The following is a 19,103-nucleotide window of genomic DNA, read 5'->3' as shown; positions in this document are numbered from 1 at the left end:
ACTGCAGGTATTCAGCTAAACGACGTCAGCTTCAGCTTAACAGGACATGGTCATTCTAAAATATTGAACATCAAGATGGAACACGGTTTACCTGTGATCCTGTCAGCTTCATATTAGCTTCTTTAACAATTGACTTGTAGGGGTTGAGGGTATCCTTTTTCTCCCAACACACACAACTGGATGTAGAATATAGGGGGAATGGTGACTCAGTGGCCCTTATTTCTTATTTGTACATTGTTAAGGAGTCCTGGTTGCATCATATAACTGAGAACCTTTGCACACAAATGAGATTTATAAAATGATTGCTCACATCTGCAAAAACTATTTTCATCTGTAGGTTAACACCATTCTTAAGTATATTATTGCTTCCACATATTCATAAAGCAAGACTGGCTTTGCAAAGATTATAGAAAAAAAGAAAAAATAAATCCTTTTTTGATGAAAGAAGTTTGTACTCAGGAGATTTGTGTTGTCTCCAATGAGACAATAAACATTAGGGTATCTGTCGGGGAGTGCATGAAACAATGCTACAGTGTCACTGTCGATTTCCTTTTTCCTCTTGTGTTGTATGCAGTGTTTGTCCTTGCTAGCTTGTGGATCTCTCCACAAATTACTCATACATTAAAAACAATGGATAAAGCAGTTTAAAGATATTAATAGATTTAGTGTCTGCCATTATAATGCTGCCAGCTTTCATAAATAAGCCAGAGGAACATGTTAAAAACGTCAGATGTATTTAGTTAAGATAAATCCAGTTTAAATAAACATTGCCTGCAATCTTCCATTTTATAAGCAATGTGAATTTGGGAGTTTTTTTCTTTTTATAAATGTATATAACTACATAAGGATTAGGACTGAAGGCTTCCTCAATCATTTACCATTATCTGGATGTTTGGACAATTTTAGTAGCTATGCACTCATTGCAGTTCAATTCAACCCTCCACATTGCAGAGAACCAGGGCTTTGCCTGAGACTGGCCATAAACACCCAATAAGAACTAAAGATATTCCCAAATGTGTGCACTGCTTGAAATAATCGTGCCATATCTGATGTCATAATGGGCAATAATGAGTGCTCCTGGCAGCTAGATACAGTGCCAGAGATAAGCCCACCTCCAGCAACGCTCTTGCACATCTCTCTCAGCTTCATTTGAGTAAATGAAAGTATGCAAGTCTAGGTGTCTTCTATGTTGCCCAGCATCAACCTTTTTCACCACTGCATTGAATGGCAATCGTGATGTGTCACTGCTGTTCTGTGTATGGTTCTGCTGTGATCCCTGACTGCATATTGGTGCCAGATCCAGGGTTTGGGCATCATTCAACTTTGAAATGGTATAAAGACCAGGATTGGAGGAGGATGTAGAGCGCAAAACTGCATCATGGAGAGTGAGAATAGTGCAATCAAAGCAATTCTTTTGGCCACATGATGTAAAGAAAATATTTTAATCTGAAATTGGGCTTTTAGGTGTGTTGTGTGCACTTCTGCTCCTAGCATTGTGGTGGGTCCCCATAATCTAGTGACTTATTTGCTGATGAATATGTATATACACTGTATGTGTGCATATATTGACAGTGCAGGGCTCTGCCACTATGGGAATTTAGGTAATGAAGGGAGAAACGACACAGGATTCGCTTTACAGTGGAACTTTTCCCATAATACACTGAACAAAATTATAAATGCAACACTTGTTTTTTGCCCCCAATTTTTTCTGAGCTTATCTCAAAGATCTCAAACTTTTTCTATGTACACAAGATGCCCATTTCTCTAAAATATTATGTCCAAATCTTTGTTAGTGAGCACTTCTCCTTTGCCAAGATAATCCATCCACCTCCCAGGTGTGGCATATCAAGATGTACAGGTGTGCCTTAGGCAGGCTACAGTAAAGACCACTCTAAAATGTGCAATATTACAGTATCGGGGGGGGGGGGGGGGGTGGTCTGAAAAAGTCAGTATCTGGTGTGACCACCATTTGCCTCACGCGGTGCAACACATCTCCTTCGCATAGAGTTGATCAGGTTGTTGATTGTGACCTGTAGAATGCTGGTCCACTCCTCTTCAATGGCTGTGTGAAGTTGCTGGATACCATACATGCTTAATGGGTGACATGTCCGCTGGCTATGCAAGAACTGGGATGTTTTTTCAGCTTCCAGAAATTGTGTACAGATCCTTGAAATATGGGGCTGTGCATTATCATGCTGCAACATGAGGTGATGGTCATGGATGAATGGCACTACAATGGGCCTCAGGATCTCGTCACGGTATTTCTGTGCATTCAAAATGCCATCAATAAAATGCACCGTGTTCGTTGTCCATAACATATGCCTGCCCATACCATAACCCCACCGCCTCCATGGGCCACTCGATCCACAACGTTGACATCCGCAAGCGGCTCACTAACACGATGCCATACACGCTGTCTATCTGCCCTGTATAGTAAAAACCGGGATTCATCCGTGAAGAGAACACCTCTCCAAAGTGCCGGACGCCATCAAATGTGAGCATTTGCCCACTCAAGTCTGTTACGACGACGAACTGCAGTAAGGGCGAGACCCCAATGAGGATGACGAGCATGCAGATGAGCTTCCCTGGGATGGTTTCTTGACACTTTGTGCAGAAATTCTTTGGTGTTGCGAACCGATTGTTGTAGCAGTTGTCTGAGTGGCTGGTCTCAGACGATCTTGGAGGATAAGATGCTGGATGTGGAGGTCCTGGGCTGGTGTGGTTACACGTGGTCTGCGGTTGTGAGGCAAGTTGGATGTACTGCCAAATTCTCTGAAACTACTTTGGAGACGGCTTATGGTAGAGAAATGAACATTCAATTCATGGGCAACAGCTCTGGTGGACATTCCTGCAGTCAGCATGCAAATTGCACACTACCTCTCTAAACTTGCGACATCTGTGGCATTGTGCTGTGTGATAAAACTGCACTTAGAGTGGCCTTTTATTGTGGCCAGCTTAAGACACACCTGTGCAATATTCATGCTGTCTAATCAGCATCTTGATATGCCACTCCTGTGAGGTGGATGGATTATCTTGGCAAAGGAGAAGTGCTCACTATCACAGATTTAGACAGATTTGTGAACAATATTTGAGAGAAATAGGTCTTTTGTGTACATAGAAAAAGTCTTAGATCTTTGAGCGCATGAAAAATGGGGGCAAAAACAAGAGTGTTGCGTTTTTAGAATTTTGTTCAGTGTAGTTTGATAACCATGTTCTTTAACTAAAGAACATACATTCCCCATTATTAATTATGCTACCAAAATTGGTGGGTGTGGTAAATTGATGCCAGCATTGCTCCTGTTTCTTCCTTCTGGAGGCCACCATTTTGTTGCAGCCCATAGCGGTTACTACTTCCTCAGATCTGTGATCAGCCAAGTCTCATGGACTCGCGTATCAGAGCGAGCCACGCACACTCCCCAGGGAGCGCACAGGCAGCTCATGCACGGGAGGACGTACATGGACGCCTTCCCGGCAATTAAGGTCCGCACTGTAGCAGTCTTTTGGCTATAGCACGGACGGGAAGAGATTAAAATATGTACGTTTCTAGCCCTTATTGTAGGTCTTGCTTCAGATAAGAGAGGCTGACAGAAGCTTTTCAGTGCTGAAATTTATAGGCTGCCATGAGGAAGAAAGGAGTGAATATTAAGGCGATAAGACACTATCCTTGTAAGTTTAACTCTTTTGTGTCTACCTGGCCGCAGAGTTTGTCCTGTCTTTTTTCTTTCTTTTCTTCCTCCCTAATCTGTGTTTCCTCCACACAGTCGTTGTCATTCCTGTTGCTTTCTCCTCCCTTCAGCAATAGGAAAGCTTAAAAGCTGTCAGCTTATTGGCCTTTAGTGGCTCTGATTTTAGGCACAATGCTGAGAATGGAGAGCAACAGAGCATGCAGAGCAGAGTGAGACAGTGCATTACTTGATTTTAAACCGTATAGGCACTTGTGTTTTACATGACTTTACCTGCAAAAAGGGCAAGCCAGAAGTGATCTATTAGTTTCATGACTATTGGTTCACTTTATGGATTAATGCAAATATCCAGAGTGTTTATGACCAGAGAAATCTATTCTTTAATTTTTCTCCAGACTTTGTAATCCCGTGGAGCTTGAAGGTTTAAAAGTGTCTTAGGTGGGACAAAACTTTCAATTATGTGTCTGGGTTTTGCTGGATGCCTGCAGCCTGTGTGACTACAATGGGTGTGCATGCATGGTCGTTTATAAGCCTAGTCTGGTGAGAGCTCAGGGCAGTTACTGCCATTTGGTGACACACCCTTTAGCCCCATACACACGTTCAGATAATCGGACGACTTATCGTTTGCATTTTGATACTAACATCGAATTCAACAATGCGTACACACCGTATGATTTTTGTCGTACGATTTGGGAAAAGCTTCCTGGTTGCTTAGCTACACATCAGATGGTGCAAAAAAAAAAAAAACAATGGCAGCCAGGCCTTTTCCGTGCTATTTTAGTGTTTCTGATCATGCGCGGTCTTTGTCGATCGATTTTTAGCGGACGCATAGTGTACCGATGAAACGATTGTCGTTCGCGGGGCTAACGTACGACAGAAGTTTTCCTGTTTGTCCCTTCAGAATTTGTTGGACCAACTGTCATGATCGGCTGTCGAAAGCTGTGTACTAACGATCAGATTATCGCGCGATCAGGTCGAAAGCGAGTTTTGTCGTACGATTATCGAAACGTGTGTAAGGGGCATTTGTGTGAAGATAATGGTGTGCGCTAGCCAGGAAGGGTGACCTGTTTGGGAGAAGAAACCCCCTGTTTGGGGGATTTTCTTGCACACAGGACTGGGAAAGTCAGGACCACTAGGTGGATGCAGAAAGACTGGGAAAGCTGAGGTGACTAACGAGTCCAGGGGGGCTGGGGGGAGTCTTTTTTCCAGAAGGTCTGTGCCTTTCCCGTATATTCAGTGTCAGTCTGTAGTCTTGCTCTAGTTTTCTTTTTTTGACAGCACAGGATTTTTTCCTAGCACTCTACTCAACACCAGCTGTTGCAAAAGTTACTTTCAGATGCTGTTTCGAAAGTTTTTGGGTTCCTGGAGATTTTTTAGCATCAAACGCTCATGTTGAATCTGCTGGGTTAGCCAGTCCTGGACAAATTAGCAAATAGAAATCTGAAAGACGTATAGATTTTTTTTCTTTACACTGAAATGATTTTGGATGATGAAATAAAAATTTCAAATGTGAAGACTTTGGAAATCCCTTGCCAGGCCGCCTTCCTGAGGGCTTTAGAGAGTTCTTTTGATTTTGGCATGATGTCTCCACATATCATTTGCAAAGAGAATACCAATATCCAAATCTACATCCACACTGGCGATTTCTGTTGCTGCTCTCGTTGGGTAGGTGTTCACTATAATGATAATTTTTCAGTTTAGGTGGTAATGATAAAAACCTCTTTAGTCTACATTCCCACCAGCGATTAAGGCCGGTGCAAATTGTAGCAGCAGTTCCTGCTGTGGCCCTCAGTGGGTAGGTGTGGCTGCTGGCCCCGTTCACTATAACGACAGGTCAGCGGCGGCCACAGCTCTTTGCTGCTGTCCGCTCAGCCAGTGATTACCTACAGTGATCTCCGCTGAATGCACTTTGTGTGCATCCAACAGCGATCACCAAAGGTAATTGCTGGCTGTGTAGAGAGCCGTGAACAGCTGTGACCGCCAGTGAGCTGTGGTTATAGTGAACGGGGCCAGCAGCCACACCTACCCACTGAGGGCCACAGCAGGAACTGCTGCTACAGTTTGCACCGGCCTTAATCGCTGGTGTGAATGTAGCCTAAGGAGGTTTTGATCATTGCTACCTAAACTGGAAGACATGATTCTATATTCTATCTATATGGTAAATGTAGGAATGTACTTGATTTTTTCCATGTGACAAATCACGTGTTTTAAATTTAGTTTGAGAATGAATACGCTGTATCAATTTTGTGTCATTAGTTTGCATCTATCGCCTTTATCTGTAGGTTCTTTCCAGTTTTTTTTTTTTTTTCCGCCTTATCAAATTTGTGTAAAAGTCTGCAATTTTCTTGAGGCTTGCTTACTCTTTTATATGGCTATATATTTTATGTCATTCTCAGTGGTGGTAAAAGCTGCTTGTCTAATAACCATTTATAATTTTGATGAACTGTAATTTTATTTTTTTCTTGCATCTTTGGTGCACCCAAAAACAAAAAGCATATATTGGTAAATAAGTGTCTACAATTAATATTTACACTGAATATTTGTGCCTGGAGTTGCCAAATTATGGATTGTCTTTCTCACAATCGTCTCAAATTTAAACAAAAGCTGTCTTTCCCTTAATTTTTTTTCTCTGCTGCTTTTGGTTCTTTAACAAGGGATACACCCTTGGCAGTCTCCCATAAATAACTCTCTGGCTCCAAAGTTTAAAATCTTTTTATCAGCCCTGTGTATTATTGCTAGATCTGTGGCTTTGTTTGTATGCTTCTAAGGGCAGAAGAGGTTTTGTTGGTGTAGAAATAGGGCTTGTGAGACCAGACATTGCACACTTCTGAACTAGAATATATTCTAAATTACACCAAGCAACAACCAGTTTACCTTATTGAACACCAGTTCAGTATATTTAGGTTATATTATCCTATACTGTGCTGCCTTCCCTGCTGGCAGTTATGAAGGAAGCCCTTATTCCTGGACAGTGAGACACTTTGCAGTGAATTAGTGTATCTATGGTTTTATTTTCATTTATTTATTTCAGATATTTATATAGCGCTGTCAATTTACGCAGCACTTTATATAAGTGGTGCACCGAAATTTTCGGCCGAAAATGGGCCTATTCCATTTCGGCCGAAAATTAGTTAAAGATGCCGATATTAACCACTTGCCGACCGCCGCCCGACTATATACGACGGCGGTCAGCCCCTCCCAGGCAAAGTGATGTACCGGTACGTCACTAGCCTGGGAGTGAATAGGGGGCGAGCGCGCGCCGCCAGAGGTGCGCTACCGCCCTCGCTTGTACCCGACGAAGCCGGCGCGTGTGACCGGCGGACCCGATGTCCGCCGGTCACTCGCGATCGTCGGTCAGAGAGGGAGAAAGGCAGGCGGCTAATGTAAACACAGCCGCCTGTTGTTCTCCCCTGTGTAGAAACACAGATGACTCGGTCCTGCTATGTAGGACCGTTGATCTGTGCTATTACACCACTAGCCACATCCAATGACAGTTAGAAACATGCCCCTAGGGACACACTTAACCCCTCCCTCTCCAATAAAGTTAACCCCTTCCCTCCCAGTGTCATTTTTACAGTAACAGTGCATATGTATAGCACTGTTTACTGTAGTAATGTCACTGGTACCCCCAAAAGTGTCAAAAATGTCAGTCAAGGGTCCGATCTGTCCGCAGCAATGTCGCAGTACCGCAAAAAAAATCGCAGATTGCCGCCATTACGCGTTAAAAAAAAATTACAAAAATCTTTCCCTTAGTAAACAAAATAACTTTTGCGCAAACCAATCAAAATACGCCTATTGTGATTTTTTTACCAAACGTAGGTAGCAGAAAACAAGTTGGCCAAAAATTTAAAAAAAATTTGATTTTTAAATTTTTTGGGGGGAATTTCATATAAAAAAATGTGAAAAATATTGTTATTTTTGCAAAATTGTCGCTCTTTTTTTGTTTATAGCGCATGATCAAAAAATCGCACAGGTGATCAAATACCACCAAAAGAAAGCTCTGTCTGGGGGAAAAAAAGGACGTCAAATTCGTTTGGGTACAGCGTCGCATGACCGCGCAATTGTCCGTTAAAGTCACGCAGTGTCGAATCGCAAAATACACCCTGGTCAGGAAGGGGGTAAAATCTTCCGGGGCTTAAGTGGTTAATGATGGCTGCCGCGGGCGCAGCGCAGGTTTCAAAAGTCCCGCCTCCCAGTGATGTTACTACTACGGCTATGTGTATGAATGAACTAACACGGCGGGCGGGCGAGCGGCCGCTAATAACTGTAACTAAGTGAGCCCTTCACTTCCCTGTCAGGCGGGTATCTCCGCTGACAGGGAGGTGAAGGGCTCACTTAGTTATAGCTATTAGCGGCCGGCCGCCCGCCCGGTGTGTTAGTTCATTCATACACATAGCCGTAGTAGTAACATCACTGGGAGGCGGGCTGCCGGCTAGAGGCGGGACTTTTGAAAGGAATGACACAGGAGGAGCGGAGAGTTTGCCTGCCTGTGATATGGAGGTGCCCACAAGTAAGGAGATTGCATCATTGTGGTGTGGGGGGAGCGCTGAGGCAGGTTGGGGGGGGGGGGGGCTGAGGCGAGGTTACCAATGGTATTAGTATTATGCAGCATGAGGGGGTTAATGTATTGCCACTGCTGGCCACTGATGCATTAGTGACCGACCAGTAGCAGTTAATTAACCCCTTTGTGCTGCATTAGTGCAACCAGTAGCAGCGCAACCAGTGTTAATTAACACTGATACTGGTTGCACTAATGCAGCACAAAGGGGTTAATTAACTGCCACTGGTCGGTCACTAATGCATCAGTGACCAGCAGTGCCAATACATTAACCCCCTCATGCTGCATAATACATATACCATTGGTAATTAAATTAACCACTTGCCAACCCGTCACAGTACATATACTGCGACAGGGTGGCAGCTACAGGTGTATGTCGCTGTCTGTTTCTGGTGTATGCCCCTGTTCTATCTATTTTAATATCATTTGGGGGAAAAAGTCATTTTCAGTTTTGGTTTTCGGCCAAGGGCATCCTGCATTTTCGGTTTCTGCCCAGAATTTTCATTTCGGTGCATGCCTACTTTATAATACACATTGTACATTCACATCAGTCCCTACCCTCAAGGAGTTTACAATCTAAGGTCCCCAACTCCCATTCATACATACACATACTAGGGCCAATTTAGACAGGAGCCAATTAACCTATCAGCATGTCTTTGGATTAAAATGTAAAACCTTATATTAATTTCCAAAATGTCTGTGCTGAAAGTAAGAATGAATAACTACATAAATAAACTCAAGAGTAAGTGTAAAGTCCCATGCAAGGTAAAAAATCCCAGATGACTAAAGATCTATTCACACGATGCAAAGGTGAATCCCAGAAGGGACAAACTTGTGAATCACCACAGTGAGGACAAGGTGGGGGCTTACCAGCGCTGGAACAGCTTCGTTTTAAGTTAAGTTTCACATAATGTGCTAGTATACAATGCAAACTAGCACATTATCACTTTAGCTTGCAGGGAAAAAAAAAACAAAAACCATCTAGCGGTATACAACCGCTTTAGGCGCTGCACTTTTTTGTGTATTTGTATACATGCATTGTATTATGGTATTGTGACAGCTGCTATTTCTCTTTGTATATGATTTTTTTTTTTTTTTTTTTTTAAGGCATACAGCATGATTTCTGTTTTTTGTTTTTTAATCTTGAAGGTTGCACGCTTACTTTGTAAAGAACTTCACACATTACTTCCTTGAATTCTGCAACACATATCCACTATGGAAAAGAGAAATGGACAGAGGGCGCACCAGCCTATCGCATTATCTTTAAAACAATTTATTGTAATAGACATATATTCACATTATACTCACAAAACAATTATGAAACACGGGCAATAAGCAATGAGGGACCACCAGGGGTCTCCACTGGGTATCCTCAGCTGCCGCAGGCCGAGGAAGGATGTAGACCTCCAAAAAACCGCGTACGCATTTTCGGGGTTTTCCCCCTTCATCAGAGCTAGACATATCCACTATGCCCTGTGAGTAGGCACTGCTGTGTCACACATTTCACAGAGCTTGCATTCCATAGGTGTGTGCAGCTTCTTTCATTAGGTTGAGCATCCCAAGGCTGAAACACAGGTGTGTGTATGTGTGTGTGTGTATATATGTATATATAGATGTATATATATATATGTGTATATATGTGTGTGTATATATATCTATATATATATATATATATATATATATATATATATATATATATATATATATATATATATATTATATATCTATATATATATATATATATATATATATATATATATATATATATATTCTATAAATAAATGTAAACCGACTTTTTAAAATGCATGGTGTCAGTAGTTTTTTATTTTCATTTTATTTTTTACAATTTTTTAAACCTTTTTGATTTTTGTAGGAGCCCTATTGTGGGGCTTTGGTGAAATATCAGAGGTCCAAATAGACCCCTGATGTCTCACTTTTGAGACAGTGAAGAGGACTGAGCACAGTGATTCCCCAGTCCCTTTCTCTGCAGCCCCAGTTGCACTGGGCAGTGAATTAATGGGTAGTGCTCTGTGCTGAGCTGCTTCCTGTTGATTCAAAAAGGAAACCTAGTAAGCACATTTTACTATGCTTCAGTTATGAATGAACACAGTGAGTGATGCTAAATTGCATATTTACTGACCCCTTCCCCTGCTCTCAATCCTGAAACATCCCCCTGTGTGCCCGCAGCTGCAGACGGAGGGAGATGAGGGAAGCCCAGGGGCAGCAGGGGTAATCTGTGCTTTATGGGGTGATTTGGGTGTGCTCAGGCACACCCCCTGCACACACCTATGCTGCCTTCTGAAATACAGAGGGGCTGAAAGAGGGAGTTGCAAGAGGCAGAGGCAGTACAAGAATCACTGATTGCAGGTACCAAGGTACTGTGAGAAACCCTTGCAAAATTAAAAATAAATGGCAGAGAAGAAACTGCTAAGCATGCTCAGAATCCAGTTGTGGAAAGAGATTGCTTGCAGACAGGCAGCACTCAAACAGAGAGATTTTTCAAATAAGCTTATATTGGATTGTTAATAACTATTGTTTGTATTGCTATTACAATGCTGATGATATACAATGAAAGTGTGTGCTGTGACCATAGATTTCCTTTAACTTCACCTTCATCTTGAGCAGCCGATGTATCCTCTAGGACAGGGGACTCCAAACTTTTTAAACGAAGAGCCAGTTTACTGTCCTTCAGACTTTAACCAATTAAGCCCCGGAAGATTTTACCCCCTTCCTGACCAGGGCCTATTTTGGGATTCGGCACTGGGTGACTTTAACGGACAATTGCGCGGTCTTGCGACGCTGTACCTAAATGAATTTGACGTCCTTTTTTTCCCATAAACAGAGCTTTCTTTTGGTGGTATTTGATCACCTGTGCGATTTTTTTTGATCATGCGCTATAAACAAAAAAATAACGTCAATTTTGCAAAAATAACAATATTTTTCACTTTTTTTTTATATGAAATTCCCCCCCAAAAAAAAATGTAAAAATCTAAATTTTTTAACATTTTAGGCAAATTTTTTTTAACCATATGTTTGGTAAAAAAAAAATGCAAAAAGCGTATTTTGATTGGTTTGCGCAAAAGTTATTGCGTTTACTAACCAATGGAAAGATTTTTGTCATTTTTGTTGTTTTTTTTTAACGCGTAATGGCGGCGATCTGCGATTTTTTTTTTTTTTTTTTTGCGGGACTGCGACATTGGGGCAGACAGATCAGACCCTTGACTGACATTTTTGACACTTTTGGGGTTACCAGTGACATTACTACAGTAATCAGTGCTATACATATGCACTGTTACTGTAAAAATGACACTGGCAGTGAAGGGGTTAACTTTTTTTGAGAGGGAGGGGTTAAGTGTGTCCCTAGGGGCGTGTTTCTTACTGTGATTGGCTGTGGCTTGATGTGTAAGAACAGTGATCAATGGTCCTACATAGCAGAACCGTATGATCTCCATTCTTACACAGGGAAGAATGACAGGCGGCTTTGTTTACATTAGCCGCCTGCCTTTCTCCCGGTGTAACGGACGATTGCGAATGCCCGGCGGACATCGGGTCCGCCGGGCACATGCGCGGGAGAAGGAGCGCACCTAAGGCGGCGCGCGCTCGCTCCCTAGAGCCTCACAGGCTAGCGACATAGCCCTACGTCACTTTGCCTGTGAGGGGCTGATCGCCGCCGTAAGTAGTCGTGCGGCGGTCGGCAAGTGGTTAAGGGGGGCTGACCTGTGGTGTAAACCATGCCCCATCAATGGTGTCAGTGAGAGGAATTGTGCCCCATCTTTGGTGTCATTGGGCCCCATCATTGGTGTCTTTGACAGGGATTGTGCCCCATCGTTGGTGTAATTGGAAGGAATTGTGCCCCATCGTTGATGTCATTGGAAGGAATTGTGCCCCATCGTTGGTGTCATTGGAAGGAATTGTGCCCCATCGTTGGTGTCATGGAAAGGAAGTGTGCCCCATCGTTGGTGTCATTGCAAGGAATTATGCCCCATCACTGGTGTCATTGGTAGGAATTGTGCCCCATCATTGATGTCATTGAGAGGAATTGAGTCCCATCAATGGTGTCCTTGGCCCTATTTTTGGTGTCATTGGTAGGAATTATGCCCCATCATTGGTGTCATTGGGAGGAATTGTTTCCCTTGGTGTCAGTGAATGAAATGGTGTCTCAAGGACCAGATAAAAGCAAGCAAAGGGCTGTAGTTTGGAGACCACTGCTCTAGGATTACAGACCTGTGTTGCATACAATGAGAAGGAAGATTATTAGCATTGCCACCATTGTTAGTCCATCCTCAAGCCAATTGGAGCAGAACACCGGGCCTCCCCTGCACGGACATTGTGACTGACAGCATAGTGCTGTCCACATCACCTGGGGAGAGGAGTTAGTGTGGCTGCAAAGCGTCTGGAAGAAGTGAAGGCAATCACCACCTTGGATCCCTCCTCCCAGCTCTGCAGTAGTGAAGACTTTAAGTAGTGACTACCTGTGGTAGCGGAAATGAGGTTTTCTTTGATCCAGGAGCAAGTAGGGAAAAAGGGGGAAGGGAATTGTATATACAGGAAAAGGGGGAGGTGATGAGGACCAAATATTATTTGACTGTGCAAAGGGACCAGCACTCAAAATGCATTTCTGTTTAATATGTTGCCGTGAAAAAGGGACCCTGTAAGGCCCTGAAACACTGGTTTCTTCTGCCCGATGTGACGCGGTCTTCTCGATTTAAACATGTGCAATACATTAATTTAAAGTGCTGGTAACTTTACATCTTTTCATCTGGTTTTGGAAAGGCAAAATCTATGGCATTCTTTGTGAGCACCTGTCATTATGAGATCAAGTACTATGAGGAGTGCAGCTTCCATTTGGACTGTGACACTGCCCCTGCTTCCTCGTGATTCAGGCCTAATAAGATAGGGAAGACTTCTTTAGTCCTCTGCAGGTCTTTACACTCAAACTCAGAACTTGTGCAGGCAGTACACTTTGACAGCAGTTTGGGTTGACGAGAGAATGTGGCAAAGATGCAATGCATCTGGAAAGTATTCACAGCGCTTTACTTTTTCCACTTTTTACAGCCTGATTCCAAAATGGATTAAATTCATTATTTTCCTCAAAATTCTACAACAATACATACCCCATAATGACAACATAAAAGGAGTTTGTTTGGAATTTTCACAAATTTATTAAAAATAAAAAAACATAACGTACATAAGTATTCACAGCCTTTGCGCAATATTTGTTGAAGCACCTTTGGCACCAATTACAGCCTCAGGTTGTTTTTTGTTTTTTTTTTTTTTTTTTTAGTATGAGGCTACAAGCCTGGCACATCTATTTTTGGCAGTTTCTCCCCATACAACCTGATGGAGTTTGAGAAGTCCTGCAAAGAAGAATGGGAGTGTCACTGCACTGCCATTTTCAGATCTCTCCAGAAATGTTTTATCGGGTTCAAGTCTGGGCTCTGGCTGGGCTCAAGGACATTTACAGAGTTGTCCCGTAGCCACTCCTTTGTTATCTTGGTTGTGTGCTTAGGGTTGTTGTCCTGTTGTAAGATGAACCTTCATCCCCAGTCTGAGGTCCAGAGGGCTCTGAAGCAGGTTTTCATCAAGGATGTCTCTGTACATTGCTGCATTCATCTTTCCCTTGATTCTGACTAGTCTCCCAGTTCCTGCCACTGAAAAACATCCCCAGAGCATGATGCTGCCACCACCATGCTTCATTGTAGGGGTGGCATTGACCAGATGAGCAGTGCCTGGTTTCTGCCAGACAACGACGCTTGCCATTCAGGCCAAAGAGTTCAATTTTTGTTTCATCAGACCCAGAGAATTTTGTTTCTCATGGTCTTGAGTCTTTCAGATGCCTTTAGTCAAACTCTAGGCAAGCTGTCATGTGCCTTTTACTGAGGAGTGGCTTACGTCTGGCCACTCTTCCATACAGGTCTGATTAGTGGAGTTCTGCAGAGATGGTTGTTCTTCTGGAAGGTTCTACTCTCTCCACAGAAAAACGCTGGAGCTCTGTCAGAGTAACCATTGGGTCCTTGGTCACCTCCCTAAGGCCCTTCTCCCCCGATTACTCAGTTTGGCCAGGGGGCCCACATTAGGAAAAGTCCTGGTGTTTTCAAACTTATTCCATTTATGAATGATGGAGGCCACTGGGCTCATTGGGACCTTCAATGCTGCAGAAATGTTTCTGTACCCTTCCCCAGATCTGTGCCTCGATACAATCCTGTCTCGGAGGTCTACAGACAATTCTTTGGATGTCATGGCTTGATTTGTGCTCTGACATACACTGTTAAGACCTTATATACTGTGAGACCTTATATAGACAGGTGTGTGCCCTTCCAAATTATGTCCAATCAACTGAATTTACAACAGGTGGCCTCCAATCAAGTTCTAGAAACATCGCAGGAATAATCAGTGGAAACAGGATACACCTGAGCTCAATTTTGAGTGTCATGGCAAAGGCTGTGAATACTTATGTACATATGATTTTAGTTTGTTTTCTTTTTTAAATAAATTTGCAAAGATTTCAAACAAACTTCTTTCATGTTGTCATTCTGGGGTATGTGTCGAATTTTGAGGAAAATAACGAATTTAATCTATTTTGGAATAAGGCTGTAACATACCAAAATGTGGAAAAAGTGAAGCGCTGTGAATACTTTCCATATGCACTGTAAGTGCAGGCAGATTTTGGTGGGGTATTGTATACTAAAGATGGGATCGTTGAAAGCAAAGCACAGACACATGAGACAGCTCTGTAAGTGGCTAAGCTGACAGATGGAGGAACATCCATTCCCTGGACACCTTTGTTGAATGAAGCCGGAAATGACAAGGATTGCATCTCCTTTTTCAGAGCAGTATTTCCCAGGCCGTTACAGCCAGGAAAGTAGCAGACCAAACAAATCTGTGTTTAATCAGTGGCCTTGAGGGGCAGGGGAGGCATCAGGAACCTAGTAGACCCGCTGATGTATTCATAAAGAGCACCTGTTACTGCACAAAGCTATTGCAAGGGGTCCTGTTAACCCCTGGTGATTGCAATAAAGTTGAACAAAAAGTGTAAAAATAAATCTAAAATTAAAAAAATAAATAAATAATAAAAAGAATGCTTTTCCGTCTCCTCATGCACAAAATGCAAATGTTCTCATAGGTCTGATGCGCATATGTTAAAGGTGATTGTACCACACATGTGAGGTATGTCCAAGTGCAAGCAATAATTCTAATGCCATAGTTCATGTTTAACTCTAAACTGATAGCCTGTAAAGGCTTTTAAAGCTTCTGCTATAGACATGTTAGGTATAATAGTATGTCACCATTTCGCAGGCGTGCACAATTTTAATCTTGAGATTTAAGGGTTTTTTTTTTTTCAAAATTGTCGGCCTTTTTTTGTTTATAGTGCAAAAAAATAAAAAACGCAGAGGTGATCAAATACCACCAAAAGAAAGCTCTATTTGTGGGGAAAAAGACATCAATTTTATCTGGGTACAGCTTCACACGTCCGTGCAATTGTCAGTTAAAACAACGCAGTGCCGTATTGCAAAAAAAATGGCTTGGTCATGAAGGGGATAAAACCTTCCAGAGCTGAAGTGGTTAAGCTTGTGATTCTTATGGCATCCCTCTAGCTTTCCTAAAGAGCTTTGTCTGCTATTACAGGCTTTCACTGGAGACGCTTGCACTGTATTTACTGACATCTAGTGGCAGCAGTAAGAATAGCAATACATCTAGGCGTGCAAGGTAGTGTAGAGTAATCTCTCTTGTATTAAATTGGTTGTCTCAGCAGGTTGTCTTCTTTATGCGACCTTTTTTCACACTGTTGCTTTAATGCAATGATTTGTATAAATATTCGCACGCCTATTATTATCAGCATGACACTTTTTTAGAATGGAATATACAAGTTACCTCAATAAAATATCTGAACAAGTCAGCTATTCTATATAGGATTTTACAGTAAAGAGTGATGTACAAAGTACATGATGGTCCAAACGATCACTGTTTTATATAAAAGCATTCGCTTTATTTCATATTTGTAATTGTATTTTTCTTGGCAAAACCATTTTATAATCTTTCAGTTAGTATAATCACAAACCATGTGCAGACAATTTGAACTCGCTCAGCCCTTCTCCGCGCTCATTTTGCCTGTTTGCTGGTTTAGACATTTTCTACTTAACTCCTTTATATCTCTTTTCTGTCAGTGCTTTACTTTCTATTTAGCTGCATTGTGCTATATTTTATTAATATCAGAGTAGATAAAAAATAATCCAATTGTGAAAAATGGGGAGATGGGGGTTGGAGTGGAGGGGGTGTCTTCACCACATTGTGAAGTTAGAGGCGCATCGAACGTGGTCAGATATTCTGAGGTAGGTCAGTCATTATGCAGTAACACAGAATGAATGGTGTCAATCCAGTCTCTTTTGTGGATGGTGCTGGTTGTTTCAATTTGAACCTATATACATAGCATAGAATAGTAAACCGTTCATAAGAAATATTTTTGTGGTGATTTGTAAGTACAATTATATTTAGTTCCAATAATATTAGTTTTAGAAAAAGCAAAAGGGTGTTTCTAATTGTCATGATGGTAAAGCTTTTTACTGCTCTCCTTTAAACATAGGCCCTCCTGACGGGTTGTAGTCTCCCGCTGCCAAATGGAATTATATGCCTATAATCTTCTTCTTTGTGTGTATGAGGGCAAATTCACTGACCCCTTCAGATGTCCTGTGCATCCTGTAGGCTGCAAGAAATAATTTCTGGAAAAAAGGTGCATTTCATTAAAGTGTTTCTAGGCACATCTAAGAAAAATGAATCATTAGCTGTAGCAGCTAAAGGGCGATATGGAATGCTAGAAAGAACACATTTAGAACACTAGACCCCCCCCCAATATTAACAAATGAGAAATCAGCTAACCAATCGATTTACCACCTTCCCTATTGACATGTAGTAAGAGAAGTATAGGGGCTACCATTGCTGGCCTTTCCTTCTGGAAATGGAAGTTACTTGGCTGCCAATCTGATCCAAAGTCTCAGATAACGTTCCGAGCATCTGACACATGGCTTCACTAGGGGCTTTCTTGTTCTAGTTCGTGATTCAGGATTGAAGCTGCATGCATCCAGATAACTAGGTCTTCTAGGAGACCAGCCATGATGGCACCCATATTTCTCTAAAATGCAGGGCCAGATTAACATAGGGGCTATTGGAGCTGCAGCTCCAGGCCCCTACCTTAATATAGGCCCCGGGTTGGCCATATTCACTGTTACCGCTCTTCTGTCACTTGTAAACACAGAAGTCTGGCTTCTATGCTCGCTTCCCCAGGCAGCTCCCTCAGAACCTCCCCACACAGCACGAAGGCCGGACAAGGAGGGACAGTTGCCGATGCATGGATGTGTTTATGGGCTTCAGAGACAGCATCCCATGTTGAATTAGGCATGCATGGCTGCACCCTTCCTCCTCTGGGTGCATGCCAAGGCACGGCCCTTAAGGCCCTTCAAAATTCTCAGCACCAAGCCCATGATGCTCTTAATCCGGCCCTGCTAAAATGCACCTTTAATATTCAATTAATACTCAAAATGAGTTGCCCAGTGCATTTTTCCCAAAAATTATGGTTGTATATTATATTCCAGTGGCCAAACTCAAAAGTGAAGATGTGATGAATAGGGAGGATCTGTTAATGGATAAGTCCAGTCAAAAATGAACGCTAAACCTGCTCTTTGCCACATTCTAAGATTTTTCTATCTAACCCTGTAAAGCAAAAATTAATGTATTTACCTTTTCTACACCCGATCCAGTCCGGTCCCAAGCTGAGTTGTCAGCGGCGGCTTCAGCATGGAGGCGGGTGCAGGACAACGGAAGCCCCATAGTAAGTCTATGGGTGACGTCACTTCCCATTCATTTCACAGCGGTTGTCAGCCCTCTCCTGCCCAGAGCTTCCGTCGCTGTAGACCGGACCGGAACGGGTGTAGAAAAGGTAAGTACAGTGATTTTTGCTTTACAGGGTTAGATAGAATAATCTTAGAATGTGGCAAAGAGCAGGTTTAGCGGTTTTAACTGGACTTATCCGTTAATTGAGCCTAACAAGTACCCTGGATAATTATACCCTTTGTCTGGAATTATTCCTATTTACTTCCTGTTATGTGATGGCACCCAGTACCTACAGCTGTATATTTGCAGTGTGAGATCTAAGGCACTGCTAGCCTCATCAGAATTGAGATTTGGTGAGGTCTTTATTCTGCGCACGGTTCTTATTGCTGAAGGTTGTAATATGTGGAAGCAAAACCCTGCCCCTAAAAGATGGGCATCTCCACATAGACACACAGTGCAAAACAAATAATGTCAAATGTACGACAGTTACCAATCAATAGGAGTATTATGAGTTTTATTATTCCATGTACGCTTTCCTATTGTCAGGTATTGTTCCTTAAGAGCTATAATGCTCTTGCGAACATGGGACTGGAATGCAAAGGTGACCTATTTTGCTTCCCTTATATCTTTCCTTATAATAATGCTACAAAAATAAAAGGAATTTACGAAACATTAGCATTATTGAATGGTTTTGTAATTTAGTTGTTGGGAGTTTCAATTCAAAGTGGTTATCAACCTCAGACATGAAATATGAACAAAGCGTATCCCTCTATAGTGTGTTCTTGTCTCAATTAAGAGCACCAAGAGGGTTATTGACTAAAGCTGGAGAGTGCAAAATCTGGTGCAACTCTGAATAGGAACCAATAGCCTTCCAGGTTTTATTGCCAAAGCTTAATTGAATAAGCTGAGGTTAGAAGCTGATTGGCTACTATGCACAGCTACACCATATTCTGAGTGCCCCAGTTTTAGTAAATCTACCTGTAGGTATCTTTTCTGTCTTCTGCGTCATTCATCTGCTATCAGCATTACTTACTTCT

At 42.2% G+C, this 19,103-nt stretch overlaps 1 protein-coding gene and 1 pseudogene across 2 annotated transcripts in view; one reads left to right on the top strand and one right to left on the bottom strand.

Annotated features, from left to right (window-relative positions):
* Positions 1-19,079, bottom strand: part of LOC309555616 (TBC1 domain family member 13-like) — a 33,651-nt pseudogene extending 14,572 nt beyond the window's left edge. The window contains exon 1 of the transcript in view: positions 19,045-19,079. The product of the transcript in view is annotated as a TBC1 domain family member 13-like (transcript). The remainder of the gene's footprint in view (positions 1-19,044) is intronic.
* LDLRAD4 (low density lipoprotein receptor class A domain containing 4) overlaps positions 1-19,103 on the top strand; it is a 532,001-nt gene that overhangs the window by 459,894 nt on the left and 53,004 nt on the right. The window lies entirely within an intron of this gene.

Source organism: Pelophylax lessonae (genome assembly GCF_965119305.1).
Source record: "Pelophylax lessonae genome assembly, chromosome: 5".
Lineage (NCBI taxonomy): Eukaryota > Metazoa > Chordata > Amphibia > Anura > Ranidae > Pelophylax > Pelophylax lessonae.
Note: the sequence above shows the minus strand (reverse complement) of the source record. Positions and strands in the feature narration are given on the sequence as shown.